Raw genomic sequence first — 25,463 nt, 5'->3', positions numbered from 1 at the left:
ATATGTCAAGAGGAATTTTTTTTCCTAGCTTCACCATAGCACGTCAATTTTTCATAACCAAAGGGGGGTTGAAGCATCTAGAATTTTTTAGAAAAATATAATATGACACAATCCCCTGCAAGATTCATAGACCCTAAGGGTTTCTATGAGATTTTCAAAATGAAAACTAGAGAAAAAGGCCATATATATAAATTATATTACCCTAAGGATATCATTAGAAATGAATTCTCCTTACAAGAGCAAGAAATAAAGAAGGAGAAGTGGAGGGTGTATAGAAAGGTTATGGGTTTTTATCAATGTTCTAGATAAAAATTATGATCCATTGAAGTATGTAAAGTTGTGAGATGATAAATTGAATAATTTGATGATGCATTTTACTAAGATTATTCAATTTTTGAATGAGAAAAAGAATGCCTTAATTAATGCACATCAAGATAAGGAAAATTAGTTGATGAAAAGATTTTCAAATATGTCTGAAATAAATCTAGGGTGATACACTCTTCAAAGGAGAACTCGGTATGTCATTGTGAGGAACACATATATTCATCCTACCCAAGTTTATAGGAGACAATATTCTGAGAGCCCTCTTATTAAGCCCATTTGCAAAGAAGTAGAAATTGGAGGAAGGAACATCATCAAAGGTTGAGGAATATTCATCCTCACAAACCCCCATGCATTTTTATAATTAGAAAGAACTAGCTAAACATTTGAGGCAAATGGGAGGTCATGATGACATTTTTGGTAATTATTGTAGAGTTGGAGGAAGGGATGTTATAGGAGCCTCCAATGCTAACAATGGATCTTACGATAGAGGATTTTAAGGGGAAAGAGTTGGATTCTATGGTAGAGAAATCCCACAAGTAATTCATCTTAGATGATGATTTTGTTAAATCAAGGGCTTTTGTTCAAATTTAATAGAAGTAAAGTCTATCAAATTTTGAAGCAAAGTGAAAAAAGATGGAAATAGAGCAACCTGATAATGAGGACTCTACTATAAGAGAAGAGATTAAACATGAATTGATGGAAAGTTTCAAAAAAATTACTCTAGAAGTAGGGAGACAAATGCTACAAGATTCCAATGTATTGATTCTCTCAAAGTAGAATATTGTATATGCTATGGTATTTGATACCATTAGAAAAGAAATAGATACTAAGTACAAATTATAATAAAAAGCTAGGGAGGCTCCTAAAGGAGTAAAATATAGTGAATACCATGAGGCTTTGGTGATGTGGTCCATACAAAAAAGAGATAATTCAAGGCATCAAAAAGCCTCTAACACAAACCAGATGGGAAGCTTGATGGTGTTTAGGGTGGCAGAGATGGATAATGAATAATCAGCTCTCATGAGAAAATAAGTGGCTGATTTTAACTTGGATGTGGCTAGAAAAGATTTTTTTTTATTGATTTAAATATGAAGTATGAAAAAGTGCTAGAATCATTTGATGAAAGAGGGAGAAAAAATGGTGAGATGGAAAAGATTATTGCAATATTAGAGAAGCAATAAGGAAAGAATAAAATATTGGGTGAATCATCTTAGATGATGATTGCATTATCACCAACTCCACCTCCCACTACTGGTCCAATCATTCAACTCCCCCAAACCCCACTACACTACAAAGAATTATCAAACAAAGTGTTTGAAGAAGAGACAAGTAAGATCAAGATTGCTCAATTGGAAGTAGTGAGGAGATATGAGGAAAAGGTGAGGAACACTATTTTTCATCTAGCATCAAGAATTGATACTATATTACTTCACCATGAGATGTCAAAGGTCTTCATTATTGAGAAATGCTTGAATGAAAATGAAGACATTTTGGGGAAAATTTTGCATAAATGGGTTGATTGAGAAGAAGAAATAATCAATGTATGTACAAATATCATAGACAAAGCCCATGTTGATTATGTAATTGATAAAAAAAGGTGACTATGTCATGTGTTTGGTAGAGTTTGATATAAATAGAGAACTGATATAGAGAAAGGTGAAACTTTATCTCTCCAAATATGAGAATGAGAATTTTGACCCTTTTCCCTTTGTTTTCAATAATGAACATATTCCTAAAAAAAATTGAAGAGTGGGATGAAGACTTGTATCTCTTTCTAAGAAAACAATGATGATAATGATCTATTTGCAAAAACTGTAGAGAAAATGGTAAAAGAAATAAATTTTTACAAATCTTATATTTTTTATGTTAAGAAGTTGAGGGTAGAATGGAAAGAAGTTACTCACATGGAAAAGAAGAATATGGAATTCAATTGGTGCAATGATACTATTTAAAATGAGTGGATAACAAATCATGCATCCAAAATAGAAGATCTACAAGTGGAAATTAAGGGTCAAGCATAGGAGCAAGAAGACATAGAAAAGGTTTGCAACCTACTAAAGAGCTTACACTTCCACCTATTAAAGAGTTCTCCCCTCCACCTAGTGAAGATGTTACTCGTAAACCTATTAAATAAAATGTCCATGAAGTAGGATAGGTTACAAAACTAACTGAGCAAGTTACAACTACAAGATAGGTTACAAATTTGACTAAGCAAGTTGCAACTGAGGTGAACAAGACAATGAACCAATAACCAAAGAGGAAACATCATAAAAACAAAGAAAGAAGAAATTATCTAAATAGGGTATCTTATGTTTTTAGTTCATCCACTATGGATACACCAACTTGACAAATTATGAAGCTATATTCAAAATATATAAATTGCTAGTTGTGTGTCTAAGTAATTATTTTGTAAAAGTTGTTGATAATGGCATTGTGTCTCTTATGTAACTATGTTTTTTATCCTATTATTGAAAGACATGTGTCTATCACTCTCCTAGGTCTGAAGCTTGTTGTAATACTTATCTGTAAAAGGATTTCCAAGATAAGAATTGATGGTTTGAATAAAAAAGAAAAGAAAATATCATTTTTCATGTTTTGAGGTCACTCTAGTATTATGTAGCATAATAGATTTGGTCTAGTTCTTTTGAAAGAAGAAGGTACTTTTGTTATTGGGAGTCAACTTATTTCAACCAATTTTGACACTTGAATTGTATTATTTTCAAAGAAAACTAATACAAATGAAGAAAAATCTGGTTACCCAATTTAAATCTTGTCTCTTTATGTTTTATCTTTCAATTTTATGAATTCATTGACAAGCACTTTGGATTTTATTTGTAACTAGTTTTGAATTATATCTTGTCTCATATTTCTCTAGTAATCAAAATGATTATGTAAAATCCTGAGATAATTCAAGAGAGTTGAAAATATCATAGGATGACACCAATAAGTATGAGATTCTGAATCAAGTATTGATTTTATTTTCATAAAGTGAAAAGATAGATCTATTGTAGTGTGTCATATTTTGTGAGTATTTTCCCCCAATGGATAAATCACTGATCACAATTTGATGGTATACATTTTACCTAGCTACAAAATATCAAATATTATAAATCTAATCCTTAGTATTTCATGTTTTTGTATGAAGATTTATAAAGACACCATGTACTTGATTTAGGAGGGTGTAGGATATGGAGACTTAGTTATTGTGCATCTCTCACCTTGTCTCTAAATTAGAAGGATTAAAGGGAAATATCTATTAAAGATGAAATTATCAAAGGAAGTATAAATAAATTCTAAGGTATACCCACCTAAATCTTGTAGAATTCAAAGGGAAGAAGATTGTAGAGTCTGATCGATTGGTCCTATTGGCTCCCTTGAAAATATTTTTCATGATATTTAGTTGATTCCTAGGTATTCACTTCTTTCTACATAGGTAGTTAAAATCATTGTCAAATCAAGAGTCAATGGTGCACATTGTGCCTTAGAACCTATGTGAATCATGGTCGTATGTCTTAGCTGAGGGAGTGGACTATATATGGCTCCAAGTAGATGGGTGATAAAATATTTTTGAGTTATTATTTTTCATGGATGGCTTTGTATGGATCCATGTTGATTAGTTGTTGAAGGTTATTTCTTGAAGCCTATATGTTGCATTTCCTTGGAAACAATCTATGCAATATTGTACTGTAAACTCTTGAAGAAAGTTTAAGTTCATATGTATATGTATCATGAATTTAAAAGATATGTAAAAGGGTAAAGGATATCTCTAGGATAGACAAGGGAAATCTAAACATATTGTATGATCTCAAAAGATGAATGAAGTAATAATGATTTCATGGAATTGTATATTCTCTTATATTTAAATGGTGATATTTAAGATAATATGTATGATGAACAAAAGAACCGTGTGCCCTTCAAAAAGGAGAATGTTATCAAATGAACAATCAAAGTAATTAGAAAATGGTATATGAATAGTAATATATTTAATGTATCTTTAGTTCAAGTTAAGTAAATGTGTTGGATTTATAAGGCTTAGGTCTTTAACTCTTAATTTGGAAATTTGGGAAAAGTAATAAATTGAAGTTGTATGAATATCACCTGGGATTAATAAATAAATGGTTAGGAAAGATTGTCTATGTGTTTGTTATCATACCTTAACATCCAATGTTAGGGAACATATTAGGACTGTTATGTCTATGATACGGTAAACTATTAAGTGTAATGAAATTCAATAATAAAAATGTTCGCCAAACTTAGTAATATTTAGTCTCTTTTCGATTTCCATAGTGAGACTACACATATAATATCATTTGAACCTTCTAGTTTTGAAGAGGTTTCAAATTAAAAAGTTTGAAAGGATGTTGTAATGGAGGGATATCAATCCATCATAGAAAATGATATATGATAAATTATTCCTAAGCAAAGGAAAATCTATTGTTTCTTTAAAGTGGCTATTCAAAATCAAACATATAGTTGATGGGTGTGTAAAGAAAGATATAAAGGCATAAACTAAGAAGAGATTCTTGCACATATAGCACATCACACTTCTATCAAAACTATCATAGATATTGCAATAGTCAAGGGTTGGAGACTTCATTAATGTGATGTGCAGAAATGCATATTTGTTGTATAGTTTTTGTATTGCATTTATTCAGTGCTATATAATGTTTTTTTGCATTCTGTTGATAGATTTGCCAATTGAATACTGAAAGAGAATTTTTTAATGGAAGATTTGAACATGATCTTTGATTGCAAGATTTACAGGTGATCCTGAATTAAAATATTTATGGATGTATTTTTATAAAAATATTTTAAAGCAATTATTAAATTAAAGATTTATAGACAACTACTAATCAGAAAGTTAATAGAAGATTTACAGGCACAATTAAATGAAATGTTTATTGAAAATAGCAAAATAGAATCATATGAGAAGATTTGCAGACGACAACTAAATGAAACTACTTTGCTCATTTATTCTCATTCTAAAAAAAACTTTTTATTTTTTGGTTAAAAGGTCAGATCTATTTATGTTATTGGTTTGAAGCTTAGTTATTCACATTCTTATAAAAAAATTTGTGTTACAATTTTCTTGACATTATTTTTGTTACAACGAAGGCAACTCTCCATCTTTCATATTGGATATTTGTGAGGTTGCTAAAGAAATGAGTGGAAAGGTTCAAATGAAATTATTTCTTTTTTAGGTAATTTTTTCATTATTTAATTTTTCATTAAGGTATTGTGAAAATTCATTGTTTGTTAGTGTTTCTTATATTGTTATTATTATTTCATATTATTTAGAATATAGTCTAATTGAATATTGTCTCTAGCATGTTTTTAATAAACTTGACACATCTTGTTTTCACATTGACATAGGTAGAAACTCAATTTTTTAAAATTTAGATCTAAGACTATATAACAAGATACTTCTTCAAGATGTTATACTAGATTTTAATAAGCATAAGTATGATTAATAATATTTTTCAAATATTTTAAGCGAAATATAATATTCATATCATGTATTTTTTAATTAAATTAATAAATTTTAATATTATTAATAATTATAATTTATAATTTGATATTTATTAAATTAGATTCATAAGTCACACATATATCTATTAATTTAATCTTATAATTTTTAATATTAATAACATGGTCTCTAATGTATATCAAGAATGTATTATAAATGTCTATTTACACATTACACTATATAATTCACTCACAATGATTTTTAAACTATAAACTAACACCATTTACTAGTTCTTAACTATCTTTTTAAACAATTTTTAAATTGGAAGTACATACAATTTCTCATTTGATCTAAGTTCTAACAACATATTTGTAAGATCAATAAGATGCCACCTCACTAGTATGAGTATTCACCGTCTAAGCTACCACTTGATTATTTATATTTATCTTCTTCTAAAAATTGGGATTTTCTTACTTATCCATAAGATATTTACATTTAGTAACTAGTTTCAAAATTAATCATCAGATCTATGGTTTTAAGATTTTTTTAATCTATGTAATAGTTGTTTTGTAATGCCCCACCAAGGGATCCAAAGAATTAACCTAAAATTTCACTAAGTTTGGTAGCACTTTTTTTAGTTTTTTTTAAAACATGAAAGTAAAACTATTCACAACATACATATAGTAACAGAAGCAATAACATCATTCAACTGAAAGTAAACATAAACATACATACATGCATACAACTAGCCCTAAAAGAGTTCGACAATGATAACAAAAATGTGACCTAGGGGTAGACACTACATGTGTCAAAAATCAATTAAAGAAATTGAAGTTACCATTAGACTCTTTAAATTAAAAATATTTTAATTATTTTATTAAATATTTAATTGCTTAATTTTCTACCATCTCATTATCTAGATCTTAGATTTTTTATATTGATTAACTAGTATCATTAATTAGTTATATCTTTATTAAAGTATGGTGACCATATTTTTCATTCTAGATTGTACTAATGTTTGATGAATTTTTTATTACTATTGTATGATTCTTAACCTATTTATTGTCCATTAATTTCCTAAGTAGTCTAGTCTCTTCTACACCAAGTTTTTTTTCTTGGCAGCTTTGTTAATTATGTATTATTTATGGTTGTTGAAGATGACATTTAGATTGGAACAATAATAAGTAATTTGACTAACACTTAAAGATTAAGATCTATGTCTAATACACAGTTCACAAAGAGAACATATTATTATCTCCTAAGTGGATATTCACGCTTTCTTTATTGATTGTTATGTATATTGCTTATAGCCATTATAGATTCATGAGTTAGAAAAATAAATATATTTTGTGAATCAACTTTGCTTATTGATGAACTCATATAATGTTTTTTAATAAATATATCAAATAGATGAATTATTTTTTTATGGATTTCATTAGGTCATGAATGCATAAAATGTTGAATTATTTGGATGTTCTATAAAATAAACCATATCTTATTAAGGCCACTATTTGTTAGATTTTTAATTGCTATTTTTCTCTTTAATGTATCTTCATATGAATAATCGAAGTGTAATGAAAAGTAAATATTCATGGAGGTGATACTAGGGATCTCACTAAAATCTTCATAACTAGAAACAACAAAAGCCCATTTTCACCCATTATATCTCTATTGTTAGAAAAACATTTTTTTGTATGCCTTATCACCATCTTCAAGCTTCATAGTAATATCCCCAAGGATATTGGGGTTCTTAATAAATATTCTTAAGTACATGGTAAGTCTTTTAATATAATTATCAACGTGTTCTCTTCTTCTATTTTCTAACTAATTAGAATATAAGCTCTTGATTTTGATTAAATGCTAAAATATTAGATACGCAAATTTACCATTTTGTTATAATCTTTTGTTTAGGTAAATATTTTATATATTCAATAGTGAAAGCTCCTTTTTTTAAGTACCTTTATTTAAAAATTCATTTTTTTTCTTGCATTGGAGGTATCTTCCTCACCCAACTCATTTTTCCTTGGTCTCATTTATTTATTAATTCTAACTTGACTTAATATTTCAATCAATATTCAAATATTTGCTTTTGTTGATTATGATTTCTCAATACCTCTACATACAATTTATTTTAGTTCTTTCTACTATATAGTAGCAATTATTTGTTAATAATTGATATTTATAATAGGTACTCTAACGATTATAAAATATTTGAATGAAGTTTTTGTTCTTACTTGATTTTGAATGATTCAACAACTTGTTATATTTCTAGGATTGGTGAACAACTGAAGGAAAAATTTGAATTAAAAAATAAGCAAAGGCCCTTAAGTTATCTTTTGTTCAAAATATTTTGAAACACAAATCTAATGCCTTAGCATATTCTAGTACAAAGAAATTCACAAAAAAGTATACACTACACCAAAATGTTGTTTTATATATTTAACTTTTTCAATCTCACAATAAAAGGAATAAAATCTATTGTATCTAGGATTCATTTCAACAATATAAAATGATATTATCTTATAGTTCTTTATGTCATAGTGTTTTTCACTTTTTCATAAATCATTCTTTGAAAAAGAAGGGTAAAAATTTATTCAATCAAATCCAAGTTACAGAGCAAAGGTCAAAGGTCCAAAACAACACTACATACTCCTATCCTCTAGTAACAATTGATCAATGATCTCACAATACTTAGAAGGTAGCTCATCCCTACCATTAATATCTCATCTACCCACATTATTTGAAGCCCACTTTGCCAGATAATTTACCACTCTGTTCCATTCACAAGGGATATGCCAAAAGGAAATAGAGTCCAAGGAACTACAGAGACTAAGAATTTGTTTAGCCAAAGAGGCAAGTTTCCAATAACATCTTCCAGCCTCTAGTTATTCAACATATTCACAAAAATGTAAGAGTCAAAATCACAAATGATCTTTCACCACCCTAAAGAACAACCATGCTCAATAGCAACCTTAATAGCTAGGGCCTCCATCAGGTTATTAGAATGTTGACCCTTGTAAATAGAGAGGAGAAAAATTGCACCACCATCATTTCTTCTACCAATAGCCCCAATACCAGCATGACCAGGATTCCCCCGAGAAGACCCATCTGTATTGATCTTCAAGAACCCATTCAGGGGAGGAGACCACCTCCCATCTCAAAAAACCCCTTGTTTGACATGGCTAGGCCTTTTTCTAGGAGTGCATCTATGGTTGTTATCTCCCAGGTTTAGATCCCTCACAACTACTTGATCCCCAAGATCTATAATAACATACATATCACACTTTGCATAAATCATCTCTTGGAGCCTATTAAGAACCATCTTCCACAGTTGGGAGCTTCCTAATTTAGAATCACTAAAAATTCTATGATTCCTTTCCAACCAAAGGTTTTAGAGAATGAAGATCGTTCCAACCATCTAGGCAATCTGTAAGAAAGAAGTCTTTGTTGGAGGTCTTCCTAAGCTTTCCTAGAAATCAATAAGAGAAGTAGCATGAATACAACCATGACACTAAGCCTCCCACCATCTATGCCATATCTCTCTCAGAAAAGGGCAGAGAAAAAACAAGTGGGAGGCACACTCCTCATTGTGCAAACAAAGAAAGAAAATCAAAGGTACCTAAAAACCTTGTTTCTGAAGATTCTCCAAGGTGAGGCATTTATTCTAAGCCAACAACCATAAGAAAAATTTACATTTAGGCCATGAAAAGCTGCCCCAAACCTTCTTCCTCTAATGCACTTCAGCCAGACTATGTAAGTTTCTTTCGAGAGTAGCATAGCCTTGAGCCACTATAAATTTACCTTTTGGACTAGGACTCCAAGACAAGTTGTCCCTCCAATTGAGAGAACTACAAAACCTATTCTCCAAAACTCTAGAGAGAAGGGCACGATCCTCATCATAGCCACCCACTAACCACTCCTAAGAATCCTTCTAGGAAGTCACCTCAACCTAACCCAAGTGCTTGGCAGTCTTAAAATGCTCCACCTTAAGCCAGCCTACATTAGTAAAAGTATGGGAAAGGGGTAGGAGTTGGGGAAAACTAGAAAGAATGGGAGGATGGCCATCCCAAGAGTCCTACCAAAACAAAGTATCTGATCCTTTGTTACAAATCTAGAAGAGACCCTCCTTAACTAGTTGGGCTCCCTTATTAAGTGTATCCCAAATAAAAGAGCCTTTACCCACCAAAGGAAGTTGTGGCACCTCAAATAAATCCACACCAGGAAAGTACTTATGGGAAAGAATCTTGGCCCAATCTTGATCTTGATTGTTACACCATCACCAATACAATTTGGCAACCAAGGCTATGACAACAAGAGCCATCAAGTGAAGCCCAAGGCCACTCGCATGTTTTGGTCTACACATATATTCCCACTTGACCAGGCTCCACTTTGAGGATAGAATACTACCAGACCAAAGGAATTGCCAAGATAAAACATCAAAGTCACTCACAAAATTAGAAGGGGGAACCTAAACACAACACCTGTAAATGGGCAGAGATTGCACCATAGTCTTTAGCAGAACCACTCTCCTAGTGGAAGATAACCATCTATAAGTCCAGTGACTAACCTTACTCCTGAATTTATCCAAAATCCCCTACTAGTAGTCCCTCTACTAAGCACCCAAGAACAAAAGGACCTTGAGGTACATCAAAGGAAGGGAGCCAATTTGGAATCTAAGAATTCTAGCAATCCTATTCTAAATAAGATGAGGATGATAAAGAAATAAATAGAAGACTTATCATCATTCATTCTCTAACCTAAGGCTTTCAAATAGGCATCTAAAGCTTTCCTAATATTCACTGCCTCACTAATTCTAGCCATGCCCATCAATCTGATTGTAGACACCTAAATTTGATTATACAAATAGGTAATCATATTTAGTCATCTCCTAGGACATTATTGATTGAATATATACTATTTAATTAATTAATTGTCATCCCCTAGTTTATTTATTTATTTAATTAACTATTGTCCAATTGATAAAATCAAATGATTACCCAAAATCAATTTATCAATTAAATCCCTATTCCTCTATTCAATTGAATAAATCCTCAAAAATATTTAATTTAATCCCATACCCCCATTTTATTAAATAAATCATTTAATAAAATATCTAAAACCCTAAAAGCATTCCTAAACCCTATCCTAACCCCTAATCTAGCCCATTCACCCATACTAACCTCACTTAGCCACCTAACTAACCCATCCCATCAAAGCTAAATCACTTACCCCCTAACCCCCCTTCTAGGCTAATCCTAATCCCCCTCCTAAACATCTACACAACTTTAAGCAAGGGTTAAGACTTGATAACCCAAGCCAAAGTCAACAAACTCACCCTCATCTCTTACATCCCCATTAATGACTCTTACACCTCTTACACCTCCCTCTATGACTCTTACATCCCTCTTACATACTCAACCTCCCTAATTAATCCTTTGACCAACCCTTATCCTATCCTCTCACACTCATCCTCCTTGTGAAAAGTGTCACCTCCTTATTGGCTCTAAACAAGCACAATCCATGTGCTCCCTTTTGAGTGCATCTTGACCATCCCTTACCATCTCATCATCCTTGCATCCTAACCATCCATCTCTATACCCCTTGGCCTATAAATAGAACCCTCTTCCTTCACAAATATCAGCCACCTTTTATGCAATGTTATAATGCTATTTTGAGAGCTTGAAAACTACCAAAATACCATTTTAATGTTGAAATCTCTCCACACCTCCATTGTTGAAACCATCCTCCAAGTTTACCATCCATCCACTTGAAGCTTGACCACAATAGTGAGCACACATCTCTACTTATCAAGGATAAATCTAATTCACCATGGGTTATGCCATAAAGAGCCTACCATTCTTGGTTTGCTTCCTTTGGTGGTGATAACCATATAGTCCTATCTTAAGTGTTGGCTTTGTTTAGTTGTGTGAATGCTTTTGTTAGTATTAGTATTCAATTTACACTACTAGATACTAGGTGATACATTTTGGCACACCCAGTGGAACCCACATTTTGGTCAATCTAATCATGTTTTTTGGGTTTTTTGTGATATACTAACCAAAATAATCTTTTATGCTTGTGGGTTTTTGCAGGTAGTTTGCTAACATTTTTGCAAGTATACAAGTCACTTTTTGGGAAATGTGCTCCCAGCCATCTGATCATTTTTGAATTTCAAACACTTTGAAAACCTCTTTGTTCATGATCTTGCAACCCTAGGAATGCAAACCTGTGACTACAAGATTACAGCATCAAACCAATGAAAACGCAAACCCATGAAAGAAAGTTCACTATTTCTCACCAACTCTCCTTTGTATGTGTCACAAAGTAGCCCCACATCCTCACCATACTTATTTTCAAAAGAATGCTAGAATTTGCCTATGGGATCATTATTTATTACCTACAGGAATGCAACCTCCATTCAGTCAAACCTTTGAAACCAACTTTCACTATTGACCAATCAAACATGCCAAAGAACTTGTCCACGAGAACACTGATAAAACTTCTTGTGGGATTGCTTACTTATGAGATCACTTTATGATTTTTATCCTGCAGCCTATTTTTTTGTAGTTTTTCACTAGTCCTATGCAGCATTCTCACGACCTTTGACCATGCTCTTGCGCCTGTGGGAATGCTAACTAAACTCGAGAGCTTGCAAAGTTGACTACTCTGTTAAAATTTCTAATATTTTCTTGTGTAGGTTTTTATGTTAATTGGTTTTTTGCAGGTTTTATCATCATAATTTTCTCTTAATAGTTTAAAATTGAACAAATCTTGCATTTTTCGTGGAATGAATGATTAAGGATTAAAATTAACGGATGCGATGAACATTTCATTTTAAGTACTAATGAACATTATGTGCAAACACTTCAAATTTAGTGCTTAAAATAAACTTCATCCAATCTTGAATACTCTAAAGTCAAAACATTCTTATTCCCTCCTCTTTAAAGCTTTTTTGCTCAATTTCCCTTTTGTTGACTCGATTCATTTTTGTTGATGACATTATAAAGTTGGAACAAACCTTTGTATGTTAATCACATGTGTCTTCAAATCATAAAATAGAGCACTAAAGTGTCCAAATAGTAATGAATCTAATGTCTTGTGTGTTTTGAGATTGTGCCTTTTAGCACATCTTTGACTTCTCTCTTTCTTGAAAAGTAAGACCATTTAAATATGTGACACATGTACCAAAGTTGTTAGCAAGACCATTCACAACAACCTAGGAGTGCTTCTAGCGAGTTCATCCATCTTTGGGAAGCACGTCCCCTTTGGTGAGAAGCTTAAACTAGTAAAAAGCCTAGCTGGTATATAAATGAGGGGAAAGGTAAAATTTCTTGCTCTATCTCTTAAGTTCGGCCGATGCGTTTCTAGGGGTAGCATGAGGTAGGAAAACTTTTCCATAATTTCAACATGTTCAGAATAGATTCTTAACTGGATCACATATGTAACAACCATTTAGGGGACTCCACAGACCCATTTACAACCCTTTTTAGTCAAAAGTGTCTCACTTTTTTCCATGGTACATTCATTCACAGTGCAAGAGAAACAACATGCCTCAAGATTACTCACCATTATGCTCCCCTGGTAGAGGCATAAGGCCACTTGGATTTCATCTCCAAGGGTCATTGTTCCTGCAGAAAGGTAACTTCTCTTTGCCATGCCTTGAAGATTCTTTGATGTGTATCATTTGTCGATCGACTCTTGTATCGACTCACCTCTGCGATTAGAGGGACATATTGTACTAGAATTTGGAGACACCAAGTCGTGGGCCATTGAATAGCATGTTGCAATAAAAATTTGACTTTAGGGATAAAGCCTATGTTTGAACTATCTTATTTGTGTGTAGGACCTGTGAAAAAAATTTGTAGAACATACACAATTATGTGGTTATTATCAAAATCCTTTTGCTAAAGAGATCATTTATTTTCCTTTCTCAAAGTTGCTTTGTCCTTTGAGAAACTATTTGTTCATAGAAAGCCTCATATCAAATAAATTCCACCTTTGTTATCTCAAATGGTGGTTGTTAGCAAGTCCATTCACAACAACTTTTATCTTGTTGGTCCAATTTTCCCTTTATCTAAAAATTTATACTTGTTCCCTCAAAAACAACAAAATCACTAAGCAGGTCCTAGTTACAAATCCTTTTTCTTTGGTCCAAAGTTTTGCTCTTTCCAAAATATCCTTTCTACCTATCCTACTTAACTGAAAATATCACATTTTGTCTTTGAAAGACCCCATCTTCTCATATAAAAAATGGTTGTTAGCAAGTCCATTCATAACAACATTTTTTCATCTTGGTTTATCCTTACTTATACTTGTTATGTAAAAACCCAAAACATACCCAACAAAATCTAGTTGCAAACAATCCTTTTGCTTAAATACAAAAAATTTGCTCTATCCAGACTATCCTTGTTATCTATCCTACTTGACCAAAAATATCACATTTTGCCCTTACCTAGAAGATTGTTAGAAAATTTCATTCATAAAAAAATCCTAAAGTCAAGCTTGTCCCACTTAACTTAAACTTTTCCATTGTTGTAGAAACCTTAGCTATTTCTCAATTGATTTGTTTTCCCAACCCAAGGTCCAAAAGGTATACTTAGCATTGTCACTACCTCTAAAACCCCATAGTTGTGATCAAAATCCCTTGGAAATATCTCATGTCAGGCCAACCCAAGACTAAGTTCAAAAATGCTAAACTTCCACAAATACCAGTTTACAAGGAAATAGAAGTAGAACACAAGAAATATATCCCCAACCTGAGGATTTCCAAACTAGACCAAATTGAGAAAGATGGTGCAAACATAGCATTACAAACTAAGTGGGACTAAAAAATTCAGAACCTAACTCTCTGATGCGGTGTTAATCAGAGCCTTATCTAAAATTCTAGTGTTACTCATTCTAAATATCTCATCTTCCATCCCACCCAACATCACTATCAACCCCTTTGTAGCTAGCCAAAGCTCTTTAGCCTCATTTCCTTTGGGAACTTGGAATGTTGCTATGACATAGGGCCCTACCACTAGCCTTCCCTCTAGCATTGCATCCATGGCCACACCTCAGGCACTTTCATCCATCACTTCACATTGCTATTCACTACCACCCCTTACCAACTACTTTTCTATGCCACCTTTAGGCAGTAGCCAAAACACCCCACCACTACAATTCCCTATTGTGAATGCTCTACCTTAGATTGATTACCTTGCACCTGTTCATAATCAATCATTTTCTCAAGTAGGAGAACAACCCACATATATTGGGCAAGGTACATATTCCCAAAGCATGGCTGAAGCATTACCAACATTACAACCCTTTCAATCTTTATGCCAATAGTATGCTTAGGTATCCATGCAAAACTATCTCGTAGGGAAACAACCTAATACTTATCCTCCCCACCAAAAAACTTCTCAGCGGTATGCACAAACCACATTCCAACAACCCATAGCATCCATCCCACAAGTTATGCAACCTATTTTTCCACAGACACCATATGGCAATCAGGGTTTTCCCTATCAATATTCAACACCTGTCATGTATCCTACATTGGGGGCACTTGGACTGGGGGCATCCACTCCCCCACCTATAAAATCTAAATGGGAAGAGATGAAAAATGCTCTCAAGGCCCTCCAAGATGGGATGGACTCCAAAACTTTTAAATTTTAAAATGATTGCCCATATCTATTTGATAAAACCATAACAATGACACCATTTCCTAAACATTTTTAGATTCCCAAGTTTGAAAATTTTAGTGGGGAAAGTGATCCAATCACACATGTTAAGGAATTCTATATGCATTGTCAAGAGGTGGCATATAATGATGTGTTCCTCATGTGACCTTTTTCTAAAAAGCTTAGGAGGACCAGCCCTAGAATACTTTTGTCGTATCCCTTAGGGCACTATTAAAATCTTTGTTGATCTTTCTCAAGCCTTTGTGGCTCAATATGCCATCTAGTTGAAACCAAATTGTCTATGGTAGACCTAGTTCATACCAAGTAGAAAGGAGCAGAAAGCCTCGCAGAATACTTACAATGTTGGCAAATCCTCATGACTAGGATTTCTTGTACCATCCCTAAATGTCACCTTGTCAAAATGTCCATAAACAATGCACATCCTATCCTTTCCCATCTCATGGTTATGAACTATTTACAAACATACAAATACATTAAGGAAAATGGGATGGGACTTGAACAAGGCCTCATTAAGGATGGTGTCATTAGGCTTTACAAGGAAAACACCCAAGACCGAGGCTCCAAAAATCACAAAACCCAATATTAGAATATAAACTAAAATATGGTGACAGATGGAGCCACTGACACCCAACAAGTTCATATCGTTGGGGTAGCTACCAATATTCCAACCACATTTTGTCAACAACAACCTTACTAGCAACAACCCCCTATATATCAATAACCACCTATGCAAACCAATCTGCAAGTACCTGCCCATCATAATCAAACCAATACCATCACACTTTCAGCAGGACCTAAACCATGTGTTTAGAGACAATCATGTACATACAACCCATTAGGGAAACCCCTTGATGCAAAATTTAAAAAATTGGCCAAGGATAACCTTGTTCAGTATCTGCAGACACAACCCTTGGAGCCCAATCAGTCTAGAGCATCCTTGTATAAGGATAATGAGTTTTGCAAATTCCATCGTGTCAAAGGACACACTACCCATAAATGCATGCAACTCAAGGATTATGTCCAGGACCTCATTGACTAAAAAGAGATCATAGTGGGGGCACAAGCTTCACCTAATGTAGGGTTGATGATGTATCAAAACACTTTCCCTCCTCATAACACAAACCTAGGAAAAGCACCTGCAAACCCTCCTATCAACAAACCAAACAATGCTCCAAGTAAACAAAGTGACAACCAAGACAAGTCGTAGAACTATACCTCAGCATATTTGGACTATGGGAGCCTTATCAACTACATATCACAAATTGAGTCGTCTATCAATGTTATAAATATCAAAGGCCTAGATACCCAATGTGTAGTTACTACTCACCGAACTTGACTCAATGTAGTTGGCCCACCTATGTCTACACCATCAAGACCACCTCCATCTAGAGCATCTCCATCAGGATCATCCTAATTAGGATCATAATATAATATCTTGGAACACCTTGGAAACACACTAGTTCAAATTTCCATTCTAGATCTTTTACGATCAAGCCCAGTTTATCAAGAAATCCTCGACAATACTCTACATGAGTTATGCATCCCCTCTAACATAAATTCCACCAAGTTTCACAACTTGGTTGGCCATATTTCTACATCATGTGCTTTATCCTACAAAACCAATGACATCTTAGTAGTTGAACCTGATCATATCCTTCCACTTTGCATAGTTGTCATGGTTTTTGACTTTGCAATCAAATGAGTCATGATAGATAATGGATCCACTTTAAATCTATGTACTTCAAAATTCATCAAATAGGTAGAATACACTGAGGAAAATATCATTAATGAGGTGATCACCATCAAGGCATATGACAATTTGGAGCACACCACTAAAGGAACCATCTTGCTCCCTCTTAGAGTCGACCCAGCCACTCAAGAAATAGTTTTTCATGTAGTTGATCTTAACCTTCTATACAACATCCTCCTTGGCCATCCATGAATTCATTTCATGAAGGCTATTCCATCCACATATCATTAGTGTGTCAAATTTTAGCATAATGGCACTGAGATCACCATCCATGCAAATCCCAAACCCTTTTCTTATTACAATGTGGTTGAAGCTTCATACACCAACCATTGTCCTGCAATCAAAATTGGCCACACCACGGCCAATTCCTCTACCACTTGCCATGATCCAGATACCATTTTAGCCTCCACTCTTTCTACAATTAAGATCAACTACCAAGGTTGTGGAAAATATAGTCTCATAGATGCTTTTCTTGTTGGCGCTCTACCCCTTGATCCATAATACCCAAGGACACCCGACACATCAAGGACCCAAACCAAAAACCACCTCTCGACTCCAATAGATGAGCCCTACCACATTTATTACCAAGGGTATCCTCAATGGAGAGGAAACTACACCAGACATTAACACATGGCTATACAAGGAGCCACCTCCTAAAAGTGAAGCACTTATTGATCACTTTGAACAAAAATATCCATGGTCATATTGCCTTTTCACCGAGCAATGGATTATCAAGGAGGTAGTTTGAGCCCTCTAGAATTAGGTATTGGACATCCTATTGAAGCATACCCAAAAAAGAAAAAGAAGGGCTTAGGCTATGGACTCCTCACAACTAGGGGCACTACAACGGAAGGCCACATCTTCACAAACACCCAAAATAGTCTCATTGAGGTCGAAGACATTCTTGAGGAAGTAAAAAAGAAAGCCTATGATGATATTTTCCTTGATGAAATTATCCTAGGAGCCTCTATGCTCTACCAACTATCCTTAAATCTCATAGACCTACCCCTCACTCACCCCAAACTCATTGATTGGGACCAACCAAGTGTCATTCATATTAGTGAATTATCTATTGATCATGTTATCCTTAAATTCATGGGGGCAAAAACACCACATAAATGGCTACCACCACCATTGACATATGTCTACAAATTGGATCCAATAGGTTACTTTGAGGAGGAGGAAATCTCCAATTGCAAAATTGAAATGAAAAAAGCAAAAGCAAAATGTCCTCTAGTGAAAACTCCTTTGGAGCACCATTGGATGACTCACAAAATAAAATAAAAATAAAGGACATATCTGATGGTGAAAACCTCTCAGAGATGCTCGAGGATGGAGAATTCATCCTTCCCCCACAGGAGCATAGGCTGCCCATATCTTCACTCTTGACAGAGGAAACTTGGCCAATCAATATTAATCTGACAAAGATACCACAAATCACATATATCACAGCCTCTCTACCACCTGAGCAAGTGGACCTTTTCATTGAAGTGCTCTCTGAAAATGTTGGGCACTTTGTATGGTCCTATCAAGACATTTTGGGGTTGGCCCCAAGTTAGTTGTGCACCATTTGGTCATGGATCCAAAGGCCAAACCTATCCAGAAAAAGCTCCATAAGATGCTATTGCTTGAAGCAGAGCTAGAAAAGTTGCTGCAAGCAAAAATTATTTTCCCAATAGATTATTCTGAATGGATTTCCAACATGGTACCTATTACCAAGCCTTCTAATGATATCAGAATTTGCATAGACTTCAGAGATCTCAACAAAGCTTTTACAAAGGATGACTTCCCATTGCCAAACATCGACATGATTGTTGATCTCACCACAGTTCATGAGCTCTTGTCACTCATGGATGGTTTCTCTAGATATAACCAAATTCATATAGCAGAGGAAGACCAACATAAGATGACATTTACTACACCTTTGGGCACATTCTACTACAACATGATGCCATTTGCACTAAAGAATGTTGGGGCAACATATCAGTGTGCCATGATGATCATCTTCCATGGCCTAATTCATAAGACTCTTGAGGATTATGTAGATGATATTTTATTTAAGTCTCTCAAATCCCTTGATCACTTATCTCATCTTGATAAAGTGTTTAACTGATTGGCAAAATATCATCTCATGGTCAATCCCAAGAAATGTATTTTCGACATTACCTGAGGAAAGCTCCTAGGATTCATTGTGTCATGGTGTGGTATTGAGATTGATCCTAAAATGGTCAAGGCCATCATGGATATGGCTCCTCCTAGGAAACTCAAACACCTTCATTCTCTATAGGGGAAACTCCAATTAGTCAGACGATTCATCTCCCAGCTCGCTGATAAATGTCAACTATTTACAAATCTACTCAAGAAGGATCAGAACTTCAGATGGGACCTTGCTTGCCAGCACAACTCTGAGCTCATCAAGCAATACTTTACTAATCCACCTATTTTGGTTCCTCTATTTGCAGGACATCCACTCATATTATACATTACAACTACTCCCACAACATTAGGTGCTCTTCTAGTGCAACTTGATGATATAGGAAAGGAAATAGCTATTTACTACATCAGTCATACCTTAGTGGGATAGGAGCTCAATTACACATTGATGGAGAAGGCTTTCTTAGTTGTGGTATTTTCCACTCAGAAGTTGCATCATTACACATTGAATCACACTATGCAACCAATCTCAAAAATTGATCCATTGAAATATATGTTATCTCACACAGTACTCACAAAATGCCTGGCAGAATGGGTTATGCTTCTCAGTGAGTTTGACATCCAATATATTAATAGAAAGGCAATCAAAGGCCAGGTTATTACAGATCACTTGGTAGATGCACCCTTGGTTGTAGACCAGCCCCTCATTATGGAATTCTTAGATGAACACCTCTATTTGATAAAAGAAAAACCATCCTAGGTGTTATACTTTGATGGATCTTACACATCTCATGGATCTGGTGCTGGTATACTCTTGGTCACAACTCAAGGAGATTACATTCCTAAATCTTTCAAGCTACAGTTTTGATGTACCAATAACATCTCAGAGTATGAAGCCCTTGTTGTAGGGCTCAAGACAACCATTGAATGGAATATTATGAAACTATAGGTCTATGGTGATTCCAGCTTATTATCAAACAAGCCTTGAATGAATATTAGACCAAGGATGACAAGTTACTACCTTACAAGGAGTTGGTTGATTAGTTAAAGGAACATTTTACTCAACTCTAGTTCACATAGATACCTAGACTACAAAATAAGGTAGCAAATGCCATGGCTACTATTGGTTCCCTCTTGGAAATACCATGTGAGGCTACACAATATGAATTCTTGGTCGAGCAACTACATCGAATTGCATATGAGAATATTGAGTCAACATGGGTATGCATCTTGGTTGGTCCCCAATCCCCATGGTACCATGAAATTCATGCTTAGCTACTAAATGGTATACTATCATATCGATCATGGCATCATCAAATTAATTTAATTAATATTAACTATTTTAGCAGATTTTATTAAGATCAACACTATAAATCAATCTTGATCCTGTAGCATTTACAATATTAGTTAAATATTATGTTTCCTTAACTCATGTCATGTGTCCTTGACATGTTATCAATTTTAACCAATCAATCAATTGGATCATGGCTTTGATCTATCCACCATCATCGAAAGTGATCTAGGCAATCACCTTATATTCATCAAAGGATATTGTCACACTTATTTAATCAAATTGATCAATCATCTACTAATTTTCTCTAAAGGATTGAACAACCCATAATTTAATCATGTCGCTTCACTATTTATTCTTCCTAACTAGCATCCTCAATTAATTAATTATAGTAATTAATTAATTCATCATTCACAAAACCATGGAAATTCACAATTTCCTAAGTCATATTTTCCACCATTAATTCCATTTTTACTAATTTCTAATTATGTGGATATATGGATTTTTAATTCAAATATTCTACACAATATTGACATAATCTTGAGATCATCATAACACATGGACATGACACATCATAGATTCTTCATTTACACTTGGCTACAAAATTGTCATAATTCATATATTCTTATTCCTTATGCATGACTATATTTGGCTTCCATTGTCATAGATTCTTGGCTTTGAGTGGGTTTGAGGTGTCACATGACACGTTATAGATCCTCTTCCCTTTATAGCCATGTTTGGCTTACAAGCATCATACGATCCTACATTTGGCATCTTGTGTTATGTGTGTCATGGATTCTCAAATGAATCTCTTGCCAAGTCACATATCCAAGTGACAATTGCAATGCTCTCATCTTGCATGTTGATTATAAATTGAGCATTCTTCCTCTCATTTCTGGTCCTAAGTCTTGAGGTCCAAATTTCTTAGTCTCTTTATTCTTCAAATCACTTCTTATAGTACTCTCATATCACTATCATTATCATAGACTTTTGCTTCCTAGTTGTGTGCATTATAGGCAATTAGAGGTACATCACATGGAGAAAAAAGAAGGACATGGGAGCTACAAATTAAAGAGGGGGTTTCTAACTTTGTCTTACTTTATTTTTTTATTTGACTTTCATGGTAGACTAGAGGGTAACAATGTAAGTTTATTGAGTTTTGATTTGCTCATAGTATGTTAGATATTAGCCCATTTCTAGTCCTATAGGTGTTAGGTAACTTTTGACCATAACAATTAAAGAATTTGAATAAAAAAATTAAATTTTAGTGGGGCCACACTTTGCACTATGTTATATTTCTTTTGAAAAAAATAGTACCACTTTCTGTGGCCCCCATTTTTTAGGACCTAAAACTAAAACATTTTGAAAAAAAAAAAAATTACTAGTTTATAAATTAGATTCAAATGACTACTACTTTTTTTTTTGTCATATCTTAAAATTTTGAGTATAACTATCTTCAAGTTCTTGGTGAGGTTCATCAATTATTGATTTCAGGGGGAAAATTTTTTTTAAAGTGGCCATTTACACCCCCTTTTTGCTACCATAACTTGGTGCACTTGCCCATAGAGAAAGAAAGCATTAAGTCCACAAAGGAAAGTAATTGGACAAGAGTATCAACTATCAAAAATCTCAAAAACCTCTTCTTTAGGGAAATCCTTACCTGAATCTATAGCAATGAGGATTCTAGCATCAAAGTGAGGAAGAAGAGAAGATGACTTATTAGATCTAATAACCTTGCCAAGTGGTTCGAGTTTTGGATGATTAAGATTCTACAAAAATCGAGGAAATTTTCCTATAGAGATTTGTTGAGGAGTGGAGAGGTTAGGACCTCAGCACTGGCAACCTCTAGCAACCAGGGAATGGCCCTAAAAGTAGAGAAACCAATTCTCCAAATTAGTTTTTTCACAATAAATTTTTGGGCATTAGGGTCATAAGAAACATCAAGAAAAGCCCTTTCTGAATCATACGAAGGTAAAAAAAATTGAAAAGATATCTTTATTAATCCAATTATTGTGGATTGAAACATTAAGGAAGGCTCTTGAAGGAAGCTAATCAAGATCTTGTGTGGCTAGGAGAATGGCAATGTTGTGTAGTTAAAAAATATCATCTTTAATGGTAGATTGTGTCTGAGAATTAGAAATGAGGATACAAGAAGTAGTAGACAGGTTCTTACTTGTATCTCCCTATTTTCCATCACCATTTCCATCACCTTTCATCTCATGCTTGAACTTGGCTCCATTAGGGACAATTGGTTCATTTCTCAAAAAATGCATAAAGGATTTGTTCATAGAACAAGTGTCTGTAACTATTTTCACCAATGGAGTAGTAATGGTTTTTGTAGAAGCAAATGATCAAGTGAAACCTAGACACTTGGAGGTCATTATAAGAAAACCTCCACCACCCTTGAATTAAAGGCCACAGGGTGGTCATACACTTGGAGGGTGTTGTACCACCAAGTTGTAGAGCCCTCGAGGCAAGTATTTTAATATTATATATATCTTTTATATACATATTTTCTTACTGATTTTTCTTTAAAACCTTAAGGATGATTTTTTCTCTATTTCATATAAAAATTTAGATGAATGATTTTTTTCCTAGTTTTCTTTTTCCTTATTTATTGAAAATAATCTATGGTTTAAATAACCAAACCTTGAGGTATTTTCATAAGGAAACAATATTTTTTTAGATCCATTTAAAAGAATGATTTTTCTGAAATTTCCTCACACAATAAAATCTCAAACTAATTTCTTCAAAATTTACAAGCTAAATTACATAAATGAAAACCTACAATCAAGTCTATCAAAATCTTAAAAAACACAATAAAAACAAACTTTTCTAGATTTCAAAACTTTGACAAGAGCTTTAGGGGAGCTGGATTCCCTACCTTTTGTTGAAGATGGAAGATAGACTAATGTTCATGATTTGATTTCATGCTCCTTGCCAACAATAATTTCATATAACAAAAAAATATTAATTTAAATCAATGTTTGTGTAAAACTAAAATAGTAAGATAAGCTAAATATTGTAAAACAATGTAAAATAATAATATTGAGAAAAAAGGCAAAAAAATACGTGTTGTCAATATTTCAAATAGTTTGTTATTTTTTATTTTTTATTGAAGAAGAAATGGTACCAACTTTTAGTGATGATTTGGAACCCAAATAAATCATATTTATTATAATTATTATGTTTTATTAATATAAATTCAAATGAATTTGAATTTTATAGGCTCAAATTCCAACAAAAGAGTAGACTTATGTGTACAGCAAGCTAGCTACTTTATTGGACGAGTCCATGGAGGTCCTAATATTTATTTTGTATAGATAGTCTAATACTTATATCTAAAACAATTAAACTAATAACAAAAATAATTGTCTATAAATTTTTCATCACTTACTTCACCTATTAATTTTATGATGGCCATTCATTCTTGAAATACCTTTTTTTTGCCTGAATAACTAGCTCATGAAATAGTTGTTGGAAATATAGATGGAGTAACTGAGAGGGGGGGTGAATCGGTTACCACAAAAATAAATTCACAGATTCCTTAGATGTTAGATAAATCTATTTACTATTGTCACTCGGTAAACATTCATAAAAATGTTATAACTCGGTAGATGCAATGAATGTTAACTTTAACAGATCTTAAACATGAATAGAAATAACTTCCAACCATAAAAGAAATGTCATGAACACATGAGACACCAAATTTAACATGAAAACCCAATATGGAAAAAACCACCAATGTAACTAGCTACTAATTTTCACTCTTCTGAAGTGAGTCCTATTAGGAGCCAACCATGTTAAAGGTTACAAAACATAGTGTTAAGTGTGATCCTGTTAGAGGATTTAATCACCCTATTAGGAGTGGCCTTGTTAGAGGTCTTTAGAAAAATTCAATATAAATGTCACCTTGTTAGAGGGTTTACAAAATGGTTGTTAGACCAACTCTATTAAGAGATTTTGGAATCACTACTACAATTATTAGAAAGTAACAATGAAATGACCTGAATGAGATGCAACTGAAATTGTTGATTACAGATCTCTATTTTGCTCCACTAGATCCTTCTAGTTCAAATATAACTTTTCTGCTCGTCAAGGATATCTAACCATCCTTCAAAATTCTCTTTCACAAACAATCAATTCACTTGCATGCTCGCTCATTCATTCATTCACTTTCACATTTACTCTCACACATAGAATTCTCAATTTGACCTTTCATATATACCATTCAAATTATCAAGTCGAATCATTCACAAGTTACAATCACCAATAATCATTACCACAGTCGGCTAGAAATAATACTTAAAATAGTTGAGCTTTTAATTCATAAATTAACAAATTCCTTCATTGGTCAACCCTACTTGGTAAACATTGTTCCAAAAATGATTTCCTATGTTAACCATTAGATGCTTGGTTAACACTGTGAACCCTACAAAATCCTTTGGTGATCAAGTGAACTCGATAAACACTAACTTCCTTTGCTAACCTTGAGAGCTTAGTTAACACTAACTTTTGCCGCATTTTCCTTTGACACCCGAGTGAACTTGATAGACATGTTCTAGGCAAGGTAATGTCTAGGAATGCTTGGTAGACACTGAAAATCATCTTGCAGACCAACTAAGCTTGGTAGATGTTGACAGATAACTGATATGACATTTGTGTAACATCAAACACAACAATCAATCAAATAATTACATCCAACAATCTCCCTCTTTGACATTGATGGCAACACAACATGTCATAGCATGATAAAATTTGAAAACAAGACTTTCTCTAATAGAAAGTTTC

This window comes from Cupressus sempervirens, chromosome 9 (genome assembly GCF_028749045.1).
Source record: "Cupressus sempervirens isolate cs-2001-9-10 chromosome 9, ASM2874904v1, whole genome shotgun sequence".
Classification (NCBI taxonomy): domain Eukaryota; kingdom Viridiplantae; phylum Streptophyta; class Pinopsida; order Cupressales; family Cupressaceae; genus Cupressus; species Cupressus sempervirens.
This window is presented reverse-complemented; position numbering follows the sequence as displayed.